The following is a 16,960-nucleotide window of genomic DNA, read 5'->3' on the forward strand; positions in this document are numbered from 1 at the left end:
AATATCACTCAGCTCAAGGTTTCCTCTTCCCCTACTACTTCCTTAAGTTGCTCACAGATAATCCTTAATCAAAAGCTGGCCCCAATGGGAGTGTCCATCTCTCTATCATTGGCCCAGTGCCAGGACTGTACATTTCCACCAAATTGGAGCTAATCTTTTCGCACAGTATTTCTGTTGACTTCTAAGCAATCCTGGTATAAATTTAGCAGCTGAGTAGACAGAGGCCCACTTAGGACCAAAGGCATTAAAAAGGCCCAAACCAAGTACGAGGATAGAGTACAAGATCAATGAGGTTACGATAGAAGTTTAAATCACGGAAGGAGCCACCTGGTCCATTGTGTTTGTGCCTGCTCTTTGCTAAAGCAATCCAAAACTAATCCCACTCCTGGTCTCTCTCCATAGCCCTCTATCTTCCTTTGCCCCAAATATTTATCCAGTTTCACTTAAAATATGCAATGATCTCTGCTTCAACTACTCCCAATTTTCTGTGTAAAGAAATTCCTCCTGACCCCTCTCCTCACTCTCTTAATGAACATTTTGAAATTGTCACTGACTCCCCAACCAGAGAAAATTGTTTTCCCCTATTCACCCTAGCATTTGAGGGGGATGCTGAGGTTTTGCAGCACGGTTATCTGACATTTTGGGAAGGGATCTTGGCATTTGGGACCATGGGGAAGTGAATAAAGTTCTGTGGTTTGGCAGCACTGTGGAGGAGAAACCTAGAGATGAGCAGAAATTGAGATCAGGGTCTGGCAATATTAGGGAATAGGGGAGTGTGCCGAATTTGAGGAAAAAAAGTTTTTAAGAGATCTGCAGAGACAGTGGAGTAAGTTCTTTGCTTGGTTCTTGTAAGTAAAACGAGTGTTTTTAGACTCAATAGGAAATAGTTAAATACTTGGAAAATATGAATCGAAATGGGGTAGAAGAGCAAAGGGATCTGGGAGTACAAATACACAAATCACTAGAAGTAGCGACACAGGTTAACAAGGCCATAAAAAATGCAAAACAAGCACTAGGGTTTATTTCTAGAGAGATAGAATTGAAAAGTAGTGAAGTAATGTTAAACTTGTATCGAACCTTGGTTAGACCACACTTGGAGTACTGCGTACAATTCTGGTCATATTATAAAAAGGATATAGAGGCACTGGAGAGGGTGCAAAAAGATTTACAAGGATGCAAAAAGATTTACAAGGATGATACCAGAAATGTGAGGGTATACCTATCAGGAAAGGATGAACAGGCTGGGTCTCTTTTTTTCTTGAAAAGAGAAGGCTGAGGGGTGACCTAATAGAGGTCTTTAAAATTATGAAAGGTTTTGATAGAGTAGATACAGAGAGTGTTTCCACTTGTGGGGAAGAGCAAAACTAAAGGCCATCGATATAAGATAGTCACCAAGAAATCCAATAGGGAATTCGGAAATAACAACAGAAAATGCTGGAAAAACTCAGCAGGCCAGGCAACATCCGTGGAGAGAAAATAGAGTCAACGTTTCGGGTGAAAACCCTTTGTTAAGACTAAAGAAGCACAGGAAATGAAATAGATTAAAAGGCCAGGCTGGGAGAGAACAAAAGAGAAGAGACATTAAGAGGTATTCAAAATGAGACGAGATGGTGATAGGACTAGTGGAGACAAAAGACGGCTCTAGATTAGGCGTGAAATGCGCTGGCAGAATGGGAGACAGCTGCCATGTGGGAGAGAAAAAAAAAGAAAGGAGGGGGGGGAAGGCCAAAACAAAGGTGTGGATAAAAAATATAAATAAAAAATGTAATAGGGGCCGAGGTTATGATCTGAAATTGTTGAACTCGATATTGAGTCAGGAAGGCTGTAAAGTGCCTAATCGGAAGATGAGGTGCTGTTCCTCGAGTTTACGGTGAGCTTCCGTGGAACAATGCAAGAGGCCGAGGATGGAAGAAACTTCTTTACCCAGAGAGTGGTGAGAATGTGGAACTTGTTATCACAGGGAATGGTTGATACGAATAGTATAGATGCATTTAAGGGGAGGCTGGATAAGCATATGAGGGAGAAGGGAATAGAGGGTTATGCTGATAGAGTTAGATGAGGAAAGATGGGAGGAGGCTCGAGTGGAGCATAAGTGCCGGCATGAACTGGTTGGGCCGAATGGCCTGCTTCTGTGCTGCATATCCTATGTATGTAATCAAACCCTTCAGAATTTTTAAAACCTCAATTTAATCTCCTTTTAGCTGCCTCTGTTCCAGTTAAAATAATTCCAATGGGGGAAATTTTAACCCCCAAAAATGGGTGTGTTGGGATCGGGTGGGAAGTTAATATGTTAAAAAATGTAATCCCGATCCCAATCCACCTCCAACCTGCCCACTACCAGTTTTAACAGAGGTGGAACAGGGGAGCGAGCAGCCTGTGATGAAATATGTCATTCATCAGACTCTGTAGTTAACTACATATATTGTATTGCCTGCTCCGGTGTTTTACCTTGTATTGTGTATAGTGCACCGCCCCCTTTGTGTGTCGGCTCCGCCCATACCTGGCCCTACTTAAGACAAGCCCAGGCTTGTCTTGCAGCAGAACAGCAGCATGCTAGGTGAAGACACAGGCATCTTTTCTTTGCTAATAAAAGCCTTGTTTTATTCAGTTAACTTTGAGTCTTGAAGTCATTGAGGCACATCAATTTTATTAGCAAACTTTAACGATGGATCAACTTTTGAAACCGGAACGCTTGGATTTGGACCCGCATGCTTCGGATGCATCGGCACGGTTTGGACACTGGTTCCAGTGCTTGGAATTCTTTTTGGCCAACTCCGAAGCCGTCACAGCCTCTAAAGCCACCGGAGATGTGAAACTCGGGATCCTGCAGAATCGGGTAAGCCACCGGGTTTTTCCACTCATCCAAGACGCCGCCACCTACCTGGATGCCTGCAACATTCTAAAGGCCCACTATCAGCGGCGTACCAACGAGGTGTATGCCAGGCACCTGCTTGCTACCTGCACACAGCGACCCGGAGCGTCGCTAGAGGACTTTCTAGTCACCCTAAAAGTGCTTGGCAAAGACTGCAAATGCAAAGACGTGAAAGCCACGGTATACACAGACGAGCTTATTTGGGATGCCTTTATCGCAGGCCTTAGCTCTAATTACATCCGGCAGAGACTGCTAGAGAAAACGGGCCTAGATCTGACACAGGCTGTGGACACAGCGCGATCGCTGGATGTGGCTCAGAAGAACTCTGACTCCTACTCGTCAGGCCGCGCAGTCCACGCCGCCTCTGCTTCCCCGCCCGGTAGCCCAACACCGTCGGGGCTCTGCCCTCCCCCCAGAAGCCCTACGACCGCCGCGACGCATCGGGGCCCCAAATGCTACTTCTGCGGGCAGCCGAAGCACACCAGGAACCTGTGCCCGGCGAAAGGCACCACCTGCCGTAAGTGCGGTAAGAAGGGGCACTTTGGGAAGGTGTGCAGAGGGAACCCCGCAGGCAAAACCGCCACCGCCGCGTGCGCGCCGTGGGAGCGGCCATCTTGGACGCCATCTTGTCCGACCTCGTGGGATTGAGGCGCATCACAGCCAACCTGCTCCTAGGAGGCGGTTCGTCCATTTAAATATTAGAATGAGGCTGCATGCCTCAGATTTAACCACCATTTCAAATTTAACTCTGGCTGATCAGGTTTCTCAGGCCTCAGGGAACCCGCCAGCTAAAGTAAGGCAAGGACTGCTGGATCCAGCGTCCCTGCCTCTCCTACCCTCCACGATCGTATCCCGCTCACGAGGCCTCCGATCCCACCCTCGAGGCCTCCGATCCCCTCACTGGCTCCCAATCACCTTCCTGAGCTCCCCCCTCCAGCCCCCACGCTCTGCCGGCTCCGAAGTCTCAACCACCTCCCCCAGCCCCGATGCTCCTCTGGCCCCCAATGCTCCTCCGGCCCCAATCCTCCCCCCTCCCCATGCTCCTCTGGCCCCGATCCTCCCACCTCCCTGTGCTCCTCCGGCCTCGATCCTACCCCCCCTCCCGATGTTCCTCTGTCCCCCAAACAACCCCCCCCCCACCCGATCCCTCGCTCCCTCTTCTCTGCGGCCTACTGCCGCAAGCCTACCCGCCCACAGCCAGACAGCCTCTCCATTTGGCTGGCTAGGGGTGGGAAACAGAACCTTAAAATGCTAATCAGGCCCTGCTGTTAAATTCGGCAGGGCCTGTGGGAAACCCGTTCTCCTGGGTTTCACGACCGCTTTCTAGCCCCTCCACTCCTGACCCGTCTCCAGATTAAAATTCCGGCTAATGTCTCAAGTCTGTCCTCATCCTTGTATCAGCAAAAACAACAACTTGCATTTATATAGCATCTTTAACATAGGAAAACATCCCAAGGCACTTCACAGGAACGTAATAGATGAAAATTGACACTGAGTCAAAAGTAATATTAGAAGAAGTGATTAAAAGCTCAAAGAGGTAGGTTTAAAGGAGGGTCTTAAAGGAGGAGAGAGAGGTGGTGCGGTGGAGAGTTTTAGGGAGGGGATTCCAGAATTTAGGCTTAGATGGCTGAAGGCATGGCCGCCAATGGTGGGGCGAAGGGAATGGGGGATGCATGAGTCCAGAGTTGGAAGAACGCAGAGTTCCTGAAGGGTTGAAGGAGATTATAAAGATAGGGAAGGGAAAGGCCATGGAGGACTTTGAACACAAGCTTGAGAATTTTAAATTCGAGGTGTTGGTGGACCGGGAGCCGATGTAGGTCAGTGAGCACAGAGTTTGATGGACGAACAGGACTTGCTGCAGGTTAGGATATGGGCAGCAGAGTTTTGAATGAGCTCAAATGTATGGAGGGTGGAAAATGGGAGGCTGGCCAGGAGAACATTTGAATAATCAAGTCAGGAGGTAACAAAAACATGGATGAGGGTTTCAGCAGCAGATGAGCTGAGGCAGGGTCAGAGACGGGCGATATTATGGAGTTGGAAGTAGGCCGTCTTTGTGCTGGAGGGGATATGGAGTCGGAAGCTCAGTTCAGGGTCAAATAGGACGCGATGGTTGTGAACAGTCGGGTTCAGCCTGAGACAGTTGTCAGGGAGAGGGCTAGGATCAGTTGCGAGGGAATGGAATTTGTGACGGGGGCCGAAGACAATGGCTTCAGTCTTCCCGATGTTTAACCAAAGGAAATTGCTGCTCATCCAGGACTGGATGTTGGGCAAGCAGGCTGACAACACAGAGGCAGTGGAGGGGTTGAGAGAGGTGGTGGTGAGGTAGAGCTGGTGTTGTCAAGGTACATGTGGAACCTGGTGTCATGTCTTCAGATGATGTCACCGAGGGGCAGCATGTAGATCAGAAATAAAAGAAAGAAATACTTGCATTTATATAGCGCATTTCATGACCTCAGGACATGCCAAAACGCTTTACAGCCAATGAAGTACTTTTGAAATGTAGTCACTGTTATAATGTGGGAAACGCGGCAGCCAATTTGTGCACAGCAAGCTCCCACAAACAGCAATGTGATAATGACCAGATAGTCTTTTTTTTTGTGATGGTGATTGAGGGTTAAATATTGGTCAGGACACCAGGGATAACTCCCCTGCTCATCTTTGAAATAGTGCCATGGGATCTTTTACATCCACCTGAGAGAGCAGACGGGGCCTCGGCTTAATGTCTCATCCAAAAGTGAATCTACACTGTATGCTCTCTGTTTTTATTTTGTTATTTCCATTTCAGATCAGACTCCGTAGCTAGGACATTTTGTCAAGGTTGACTGCTTACTCTCGTTGTTTAATGACCTTTGCTAGGATAAAGAGTTTTAAGTAATTGTAATGAATGCAAACAACCAATCAATAAGAAAGTTAATGTAAAATTCCAATTGGATTTGTAAGTCTATCAATTCATAATTCAATCTTTAAAAAGTTCCAAAACAGCTGCCCATGGAATTTCATTAATTGACTTTGTTCTTGTAAACATGGTGCAGTAAAGTGAGATTATAGACTCTTATTGTGGTAGCTATATAAAAAAACACTCTTAACCATTGCCTATCGATAGATCTGACTAAACATTTGGATTGTTTAAAACTTTTATCTTGCAGGAATGGAAAATTATTGTGTATCAAGAAGAGGGGTAGGAAATGGTAGTTAAAAGTGTAAATTCAGTATGCACTTCTCCTGGTGGCTCAGTTGACAAATGCACTATCCAGTAATGATTAAAAACAGGAAATGCTGGAAATACATTGTATATCTGTCGACATCTGTTGAGGGACCTGCTGCGTATTTGTACAGATATTGACAAACTTGTTTTGTATTTGCAGCAGTTCTAGATTTTATTCCAGTATTTGCTGTTTTTTCTCTTCCTTTTATTTGCCTAGTGTGGAACTGAACAATATTAGGGTGTGGTAAAATCAGCCATAATTAATTGCTAATCACTACCCAACAGCCTCCATTGGGAAGTGCATGTGTATAGGTGATGACATGATCTGTTTTGACTGCGATGTGGTACACAATTGGACAGCTTGCTGACGCCACCTGGCTAAGTTTCTACATGAATCATGGCCAGTTGGGTGAGAAACAGAGGATGCCTAACACATATGGCATCATACCCTAGAATGAATCAGTGACTTCAGGAAAGGGGTGAAGAGGGCTGAAAAATAAACAGCAAATACAGGATGCTGCATTACATACATTCTGTAGTGTTCAATATATGGTGCTGAGCTGGAATTTTGTTTTAAATACCAGTCTCCTCTGTGTTACTCACCAATATATCAGGGACCTATGCTGCATGTACACTGTTACAGCCTAAGTGCGATATTGCTTTAGTCATTGCTATTTGCGGTCCAGATGACGACGAACTGGCAGCGTTCGCTGTCATTTCACCTTTGAATCTAACCGCAACTTCGGGGCAGGCACATGCAGAAATTCTGAAGTTGCAGTCTGTCATTCACAGCCCCCCTCCACTCCTCCCCCTCCACAGAGCCAGCAATCAGTGCAATCGCTCAAATCAGAGAAAATGACAAAAACTTCGGCTCTTCCGCAATAATTACGCTGTTAAATTCCCCACTAAAATTGAGACCCAAAGGGATTAGGTGTAACTGCAGTTTTAACGGCGTATTGACTGCTAACAAAGGTTAGGGGCTTGAAAAACTAATTTTAATTTTGTGGTGTGTGAAATTTATCCATTTTAATAAAAATTAAAATTTTTAATAAACTTAAAAAAAAATTGAAATTTTTTGTTAAAGTTTGTTTGTCTTTACTTCAGGTTTGTCTTTACACCCATGTAAGAGCACCCAATCTTTGCTTTTCTCTCTCTAACATTTAAAAAAAGTTAGAATTTTAAGAGCTTACTCAATTCCTTGTTCTGTGAGAATTCTGCATTTTGATTGGCTGCTTAGACAGCTTGTTCACGTCCCAGCAGCTCGCGCAAGGGGATCCCCACTAACCTCCGTTGATTTGAATTGAACATTGGGAAACCAGAAGTTCTTGATACAGAGATCGCGGGATCTTTGTGCGAAGCTTACTTTGTGACCAGCGGCAAACGCCTGTGCTTCGCTGTTGCCCGCAAATTCTGGACCATTGTACAGCAAATTTGTTGAGGCAATATGTCACATGACTGCCTCTCGGTAAAATGTTAAGCTCCTTACTAGCACTGAAACAATAAGCCTCACTGATGTAATACTGTCAATTTCTGGCCCCGGTGCTGAGACTGCAAGACTGGTGTGCTGCAAAGTTTGCCGTCACATAAACTGGGCTTACCTACCTTAGGCCCAGTGGAAGTCATGTCATGTGAACAGGTGTGGGTTTTATTGTGTCCGAGTAAAGACTCCAAAAATGTGAAGATACAAAGATAATCGACCCCAAAGGATTCCCTGCCAGAGAAAAACATCTTTTTAACGATCATTTTTGGCCCATTAAGGGCCTTGGGCTCCTCCCCATCGGAGTGGCACCTCTTTGTGGCAGGCGCTGCTACAGGTGTGGGCCGCCCACCCTAAATATTGAAATAAGTCCGTCCCCAGTATTTAGGACAGGTTCAATGGCCCATCCAGGAGGTGGCCAGAAGTCTCGCCTGCTGCACTTACCTGTAGTAGAGCAGGGACTCAGGAAGTTAGGGCACGAAGTAGTGCATTGAACCACCAGGGGAGCTTGTTGCCGTAGAGGAAGAACATGGAACAAGAAAATTGGGTCAATGGCTATTCATACTTGATTTTTAAAATAATCACACAAGTAGATTATAATGTGGGTAGACCCTATAGCAGCAGTAAAGGGTGAATTGGAGTCTGAAAGGAAACTGCACAGATTCCTTTAACTATAACAGGTTTCTTCATGTTAACAGTAAGTGAGCTTGACACCAGCTGTAAGTTAATTAGATATTTTATTTTCTTCACAAATGAAACACTTCACCATAGTAAGTACCATCATTGATGATAAAATGAGCTCTAAGCTTCTGTCCTAGGCTGAATGGTGATCTAATTGAGGTGTTTAAGATGATTAAAGGAATTGATAGGATAGATAGAGAGAAATTATTTAATCTGGTGGGGGAATCCAGAACAAGGGGACATAACCTTAAAATTACAGCTAGGCCATTCAGGGATGATGATAGGAAGCACTTCTTCACACAATCTGGAAAGCTCTCCCCCAAAAAGCTGTTGAGGCTGGGGGTCAATTGAAAAATGTCAAAACTGAGATTGATAGACTTTTGTTAGGCAAGGGTATTAAGGGTTACAGAACCAAGGTGGGTAGATGGAGCTAAGATACAGATCAGCCATGATCTAATTGAATGGTGGAACAGGCTCAAGGGGCTGAATGGCCTACTCCCGTCCCTATGTTCCTACATTTACTTTCTGTTTTTTTTTGTGTTTGCAGTACCAGCGAAGAGCAGGAAATTAGATCTGGAGTAGATATACTAAAAGTTTAATTAGCAACAGTCTTGTAAAGGTAGATAAGTCTATGCAACTTTGTAGGTGGTCTGAAGCATGCAGTTGCATACACTGATGGTCCTATACAGTTATAGGCAGGGTTACTACTTGGCAGGATTATGGTCTTTCCTTGTCATGGGCTTTGATTACCTGGTTGGAGAGGGGTGTCTTGTTGGGTATAGGGTTTGAGCAGTGTCTGATGAAGGGTAATGGTGGGGAGCTGAGATCTGCTCATTCAGAGATTAAGCTAAGGATCCCTTTGGCTGTAAATTCTTACATAAGCCAAAAATAACAAAGTAAAGTTATTAAAAAAAAGAGCAAAACAGTCTGACCATTATTTATTATTAGACAAAATCAAGGCAATTTTTTTTTTTTTTTACAGGTCAACTATTTTGTTGAAGACATAAATTTATGCTTTGACCTTGTACAGGATGTTCAGTCAACTGTTCATTTAAAAATACTCTTATTTAAAAAAAATGATTGTTTTCCATTGGCAGTTACCTTCCTCAGCTGAATGAGTGGGCAGAGATTTGATAGTGCGACAAATGGGGCTGAACTGGTGCAATGTGCCTACAGCAATTGCACTCTACCCATCCCCTCCCCCCATATCCTCCAGTTTGAACGCATCTGCCACTCTGCCAGTACCCTTGGTGTTGCCTGTCAGCCAGCAGGCCCAGACTGCTGGAGCCCAGGCCGAGATGGTGCAATCTTCAGTTGGGCCCTTTAGGCCCAGAGCAGCACGAGGCCATCCTCCAAGGCCGTCTGCAATGTCCTCAATGGAAGCTTAGCAACCGTCCACCTCCCAAGCTCTAGCCACTGGGGAAGCACCTCGTAGAAGCACCAGAATTGGGAAAGGAACATGAAAGGCAGGCACTAAGGGAATTCATAAAGTTGATTAGTTTAATTTTTTGTGCAGAATGCCATTATTGATTTGATAAATGTTGATTTGGATTTGCATTTGTTATTGGTTTTTATGTGCGCAGTCAAGTGAGGGAGATGCCAGTAAGTGTTGACAGAAAAAGAACATTGCGATGGCTATTGTAATAAGAAAGGTAAGGAGTGTGGGACTGCTGGCGAATGCAGACTTGGAGTTGAGGTTAGTGGAAGCACTCCACAATCAGTTGATTTCGTAGAGCCTTGGCAGAAAGGGAGCGTCTTTCTTTTTTTTATTTGTTCATGGGATGTGGGCGTTGCTGGCAAGGCCAGCATTTATTGCCCATCCCTAGTTGCCCTTGAGAAGGTGGTGGTGAGCTGCCTTCTTGAACCGCTGCAGTCCATGTGGTGAAGGTACTCCCACAATGCTGCTAGAGAGGGAGTTCCAGGATTTTAACCCAGCAACAATAAAGGAACGGCGATATATTTCCAAGTCAGGATGGTATGTGACTTGGAGGGGAACTTGGAGGCGGTGGTATTCTCATGCGCCTACTGCCCTTGTCCTTCTAAAAAAAAAAGGTGGTAGAGGTCACGGGTTTGGGAGGTGCTGTCGAAGAAGCCTTGGCGAGTTACTGTAGTGCATCTTGTAGATGGTACACACTGCAGCCATGGTACGCCGGTGGTGGAGGGAGTGAATGTTTAAGGTGGTGGACGGGGTGCCAATCAAGCGGGCTGCTTTGTCTTGGATGATGGCAAGCTTCTTGAGTGTTGTTGGCGCTGCACTCATCCAGGCAAGTGGAGAGTATTCCATCACACCTCTGACTTGTTGCTGTCTCTTTGACTCCTTTCTGCTCCTCCTCCTCTTCTCGTCCCCCTCTTGCTATTCCTCCTCAATTCATCAGCTGGCAGGTCATGGTAAGGGCTGGTCCCTCATGATGACGACGTTGAGGAGCATGCAGTAGATGACCACAAATCTGGATATCCTCTCAGCGGTGTACTGCAGGGCTCCTCCTGAACGGTCCAAACAGCAGAAGTGTTGTTTGAGGATGACAATTGTCTGCTTGATGATTATCCTTGTGACAGTATGGCTCTCATTGTATACCTGCTGTGCAGCTATGCGTGGGTTCCTACCGGAGTCATGAGCCATATCAGGATAACCCTTGTTGCCCAATCGCCAACCATTAAATTAGAGGTTGGAATAGAGGAGACACAGATGACTGCCGCAGAATGAAGAAATCGTGACTGCTGCTAGGATATCAGGTATTCACCTGCAGGTTGCTCTGCCTGTGGCCGCAAACCAGTTGCACGTTGAAGGAGTGGAATCCCTTTAGATTGATAGATATAGCACGGTTCTCAAGGGGAGCACGCAAGGCAATGTGCATGCAGTCAGTGGCACCTTGCATCATGGGGAAGCCTTCCATGTGGGCACAACCTCTCCTGCATCTCTCTGTCACTGAGAAAGGAGATGTAAGTATTTCTCTTGCTCTGTAGAGCCTCAGTGACCTCCCTGATACATCGATATACAGCGAACTGGTAGATGTTGCTTAAGTCACCTGTTGCACCCTGAAAGGAGCCCGTGGCATAAACGAGAGTGACGATGACCTTCACAGCCACTGGTAGTGCTGTCCATGCCCTGGTTTGAAGCTGGAATTGTGGCTGCCACTGATGACATATCTCACTGACTACCTCCTTGGTAAAGCGAAGGCACCTTATACATTGCTCCTCACTGAAGTTGAGGCAGGAGAAGTGATCCCTGGACCCTCTGTGGTGTCCGGCGAGTGCCATGCCCCTCCTCCTTCTTCTGGCAGCTTGTCCTGCTCTGTGGTGTCTTCCTTCTTGCTCCCAGTCTATTCCTAGAAGCAGCCCCACCAGGTCACCCATGTATGGAGGCAGATAATTTGTGAAGGAGACAACAGCAACAGGAATGCATGAGTAGCCTGACCTCTGTGAAGAGAAATTAATCTTTCAACAGCCCTAGAAATGGGCAACAAACCCCTAGAAGTTGAGCAGCAGCCAAAAGTAATAATCCAGAAATGTACCCGTAAGTCCTGCATGATCCCTTTAAATACCACTGGTAAGAGGGCCTTCATGTCATTTAACATCATGTTCTGCTGAGCAAGGTCAGCACAGGGTGTCCGACTCACTGGGGCCTTCCAAAATAGCAATGGCGGCCCGCAATTAGCATTGCGCACTGACCCACCTAATTATCTCCGCTACCTCCTGTAACAAGATGGCGCGCTGTACACTTCCCGTCTGAAGTGCCAGCACGCATCTTGGGACGCCATTTTGCGATCTTGGGTGGCCGTGTAATGTCTGGAAAATGGGCATAACGTGACCCAATTTAACCCCCAATGTTCATCACTTGTTTAAAAAAGTAATATTGCAGAAGTGACTGTTGATCCAGCAGGCGTGTTTTTATCATGCAAGCATAAGAATGGAGAGATTTTCTATAAAACAATTTGAACATAGTGAGCCAGGTTAATACTGTAATCCCCATAAATCATTTGTTATTGCTCCAAACTGGTGGCAATCACTAGAATTACTTTAAGCAATAGTCACTCTTTATATGTCACAATTGAAATATAGTTACACTGCTATTTCCTCCACAGTAATTTGTAGTAAATCAAAATTAAACCAATGCAACATAGGCTACACATCCATACCCCTCAAGTCACAATTTCTAACAAAATCATGTTTATTACATTTACAGCGATTACAGAGAAAGGATAAATACGATTGGACAAGACAGTGCTGTCAACAAAATAATAAGGGGGAAAAGAGTTACAGCACCAAAATTATCAGGAATCAAGTGCAACTGTACACTGTAGGAAGTCCTGCTGATTTATTATACAACAAAGAATGTTCCAAAATGGTAATGGCACCGGAAAAAACAATTTAAGGTTATTATATTATGGCATGTTTCAGATAAGCATAATATCAGCTATTTACTCTTCCAACTTCCATCTCAGATATATTATTTTTACCACTGGAAAGCCATGACATTAAAAATATATATTTAGCGGGTGGGGGGAATTAAAAAAAGCGCCACAAGCTTAATAAAGTGTACTTCCTGAATGAATGGCTGTCTTTTACTAAATGTCTTTGTGGTACAATAGTTTTCACCTCCTAAATGTGTACACTAGTAATTTATAACTATGTACGTTATCATGTTGAATTTTTTGGCATTTGAAACCTCTTATCAGATTGGAAACATCGCAGGCAGTAATTCATGATGAAGATTGTGTACCCTTTAAAACTTGTTATCTGAGCTACAAGGTTTAATTGCATCAGATGTGCCCAGCTCCATCGTCATTACGCTGATATCAATCTGAACAGATGGCTCTGGTGTAACAGTTACTGTAGAATGTGAGGGGGAAGAGGATTCAGAATCAGTTCACTTGCATTTATACTCATCCACAACCTGTTCGTTAAAGCGATTAAAATAAGTTACAGAAATTATAATATAATCAGTGCTATCCTAATATGCTTTTTATGCTTGATATGTGATTTTTGAGGCACATGCATAGTGGAACTCTAGAGTTGTTGGATAACCAAATGGCAATCAAAGAGGGTAAAGCTTGTTATTATTCCCTTTTTCCACTTCTTACAATCACTCATTTACAGTATATCTCAACAACATCTGTGTTATTCTGTGGCTATCAGTGCATTTTCTGTCATGTATCATTGGAGGAGATTTTCAACTGTTGCCTGCTCGTTTCTTGCCTGATAAACGGTGGCTGGCAGTTGAAAATTGGAGGGGGAGGGGCCCCTTGGACGTCCGCCTGATGCAATTTTCAGGTGGACCTATAAATAGATAAACAGTATGCCCGGCTGTTATGGGTGGGACGCTGTTTAAATATGCAAATTGGGGTCCTACCCCCCAATGTTCCCACAAATTCTTTTTTGGGTGCGCGGCCCCTTTAACGGGCTGCGAGGCCCATTCAAATTTCAGTGCATGCGCAGTTTTTCCATTTAGAAGCCACTGAGTGGCCTGCACGGAACCTCCAGACCACCGCACAGCCGCGCAGCTTAACGGGAACATTGCTACCCCTCCCCCCAAGTTTTCTCTTGTCTAAGCACTAACTCATTTGAGGGGCAGTTCCATGGGTGCTGGTAGCTCTCTAGTTGTAGTTCTTCATGTGGTAATGTTTTTTGATATGATGTGAGTATCAAGTATTTTTGGAAAGGTTTTGACGTAGACCACCAGGCAAAACTATACCATATTGCTCGTAACTCTATGCTCCAAGTGCTGTTGGTAGCATTTGTTGTAGAAATTCAAAGTTGTCCTGGATGCAACAGTTTCCTGAATTTCTACTTCATTTTGTAGAACAGAAGTCCCATTTTATCCCATTAGCAGGCATTGTTGATGACGATCACTCTATATAATTTAACAGTGGGTTGCATGGGTTACCAATGCATGGAGATAAATCAACCAACATAAGGAATTATTTATTATGGGCAAAATTATTTTTAAGACTATGTAATTGGGACAAGAACAGGTACCAATGCAAAGCAGACCCACCTCCTGGGTTGTTTCAGCCAGAGTTTAATAGAGGATGTGCAAGGATGGATAATTATTCAGAAGTTTTGCTTCACTACATTTGGGGATCATGGAGTTATTATGCAGAACTTTTTCTAGGAGAGTAGATGAGTAGAACAGAGTCCGCAATAGAGTTACAGGAAACTTTGTGTTATCCGGAGGCTAAATGTCCGGCAAGCTCGAGCCACCGGCAAAAATCAGGAGCCGTTTTGTTAGTTTTTTTTTCTTCTCATGGCTTTTTTTTCAACAGTCAGGCTCTGCAAAGTCTCTGTAGCTTAGCAACAGCTTCAGAGAGACGCTTCCAAGGTACGGGCCGACTGTTTAGAAGCTGTTGCTAAGCAACAGTGTTTGTTGCCAGATACGGAGATGAAAAGCTCCGTATGCTTCAACATTAACGCTGGTGTGTCCGGCAGTTTTGAGGTAACAGCAACAGCTCGGTCCCGTCGGTGCCGGATAGCACAAAGTTTCCTGTAATTGTATTGTATATGGTCTGTGGAAAGGATTGATGGGCAAAATGGCCTTTTTGCATTACTTGATGTTACCCACTCATCTTTCCGATGTGTATAGAGGAGGCGTCACTACATTAGTCTCGGCTGGATTTGACACCAAGACTCAAAGGTGAAAGGGTGTAATGATAATCCACTGTGCTACCTAGTTTTCTCTTTATTATATAACAGTCAGTTGTCCTAAAACCAGCAAGTTCTTTGCAAATATAGTAATTTATTAAATGCAAACAAAATAGTTCATGGAATGCATTCGGGACAGTTTCCTGTCAGGGCGAGGCTGGCTCTGGACCCAAGTGCAGAGAGACGAGGCGAGAAGCAGGTATGCAGTCTTAAATAAAAGTACTTTACTAGAATCACACAGGTAAACAGTTACAAACATGGGAGCTCAAGACAAGCTACCACTAGGTACCAACGGCTTGTCAAGACTGAGCACAGAGGGAAGAAACCACAGAACTTAAATACAAGCAACACCAGGTGAAACCAATGAACCTGATAAAAGGCAGTTAAGTAAACAAGTAACAATTTAGCAAAAGGAAACAAACAAGTGAAGGTGCCATCTAGGGGTTACTGAGGGAACTAACCGGCACCCTCACAGGACACCCTCCCCTAGGAACGGCTCCTGACGTTCCTCCTGGACGATCAGGGTGGTGACGGCGAAAATCCCTGATGAGTTCAGGATCCAAAATGTCCTGGGCCGGAACCCAGGAACGCTTTTCAGGACCATAACCCTCCCAGTCGACCAGGTATTGAATGCTCCTCCTAACCCGGCGACTATCAAGGAGGCGACGGACAGTGTAGGCTTGCTGACCGTCGATCATGCGGGGCGGGGGGGGGGGGGGGGAGGTCTGGAAACAGGGACCAAGGGACTGGTAAGTACCGGCTTGAGGTGAGAGACGTGGAACGTGGGATGTATCTTCATCGATAGAGGAAGGAGGAGCCGGTAGGCCACAGGGTTTACTTTTTCCAAGATCCTAAACGGTCCGATGAACCGGGGAGCCAACTTGCGGGACTCCACATGGAGCGGAAGATTCCGGGTAGACAGCCAGACCTTCTGTCCGGTCCGGAACCGAGGAGCTGGGCGGCGGTGTCAGTCAGCCTGCACTTTCTGCCGAGAAGAAGCGAGCTGCAAGGCGGATCGGACCCTTCTCCAGGTATGGCGGCAGCGTTGGACGAACCCCTGGGCAGCCGGAACTCCTACCTCCCTCTCCTGTTCAGGGAAGAGTGGCGGTTGGAAGCCATATTGACATTCAAAAGGTGAGAGGCCCGTGGAGGAGCTCTGAAGGGTATTGTGCGCGTACTCTGCCCTGACCAGATACTTGCTCCAGGTGGAAGGATTGGAGGACACAAAGCTTCTTAGCACCCTTTCCAGATCTTGGTTGGTTCTCTCAGTCTGGCCGTTCGATTGTGGGTGGAACCCAGAGGAGAGACTGACAGAAGCGCCCAGGAGGGAACAAAAAGCCTTCCAGAAGCTGGATGAGAACTGGGGACCACGGTCAGAGACGACATCCAGAAGCCATGGAGGCGGAAGACATGCTGGACAACCAGCTGGGCAGTCTCTCTGGCAGAGGGAAGCTTGACAAGAGGGACGAAGTGAGCAGCCTTGGAAAAGCAATCGACCACAACTAGGATGGTAGTGAATCCCTCAGATGGAGGTAGCCTGGTGATGAAATCCAGGGCGATATGAGACCAGGGACGGCTGGGGATGGGCAAGGGATGCAGGAGACCAAGCGGGGGTTGTTGGGATGTCTTGTTCTGGGCACAGACGGGACAAGCGGAGACAAAGGCCCGGGTGTCGGCTTCAATAGAGGGCCACCAGAACCTCCTCTTCAGGAACTCGAGAGTCCGACAGATCCCAGGATGACCAGTCAATCGAGAAGAGTGCCCCCATTGAAGGACCTGGGCGCGCACCTGACTGGGGACATAAAGGCTATTAGGAGGGCCTCCTCCAGGGTCAGCCTCCTGACGTTGGGCCCCTCGCACCACAGTCTCAATCTCCCATGCGACGGGAGCAACGATGCAGGAACTGGGGATGATAGGTTCCGGGGTCCGGTCCTTTTCCGAGGGGTCAAACTGGCGAGAAAGGGCATCCGGTTTGAGGTTCTTAGACCCTGGGCGGTACGACAGGAGAAAGTTGAACCGGTTAAAGAAGAGAGCCCACCTGGCCTGCCGAGGGTTGAGGCGCTTGGCGTCCTGGATATATGTCAGA

At 45.9% G+C, this 16,960-nt stretch overlaps 1 protein-coding gene across 2 annotated transcripts in view; it reads left to right on the top strand.

Moving 5' to 3' along the window:
* The window catches only part of acer2 (alkaline ceramidase 2), a 107,346-nt gene that overhangs the window by 26,367 nt on the left and 64,019 nt on the right, over window positions 1-16,960 (top strand). The window lies entirely within an intron of this gene.

The sequence above is a fragment of the Somniosus microcephalus genome, chromosome 1 (genome assembly GCF_052327205.1).
Source record: "Somniosus microcephalus isolate GS21.2 chromosome 1, FLI_Smic_1.0, whole genome shotgun sequence".
In the NCBI taxonomy this organism is placed as follows: domain Eukaryota; kingdom Metazoa; phylum Chordata; class Chondrichthyes; order Squaliformes; family Somniosidae; genus Somniosus; species Somniosus microcephalus.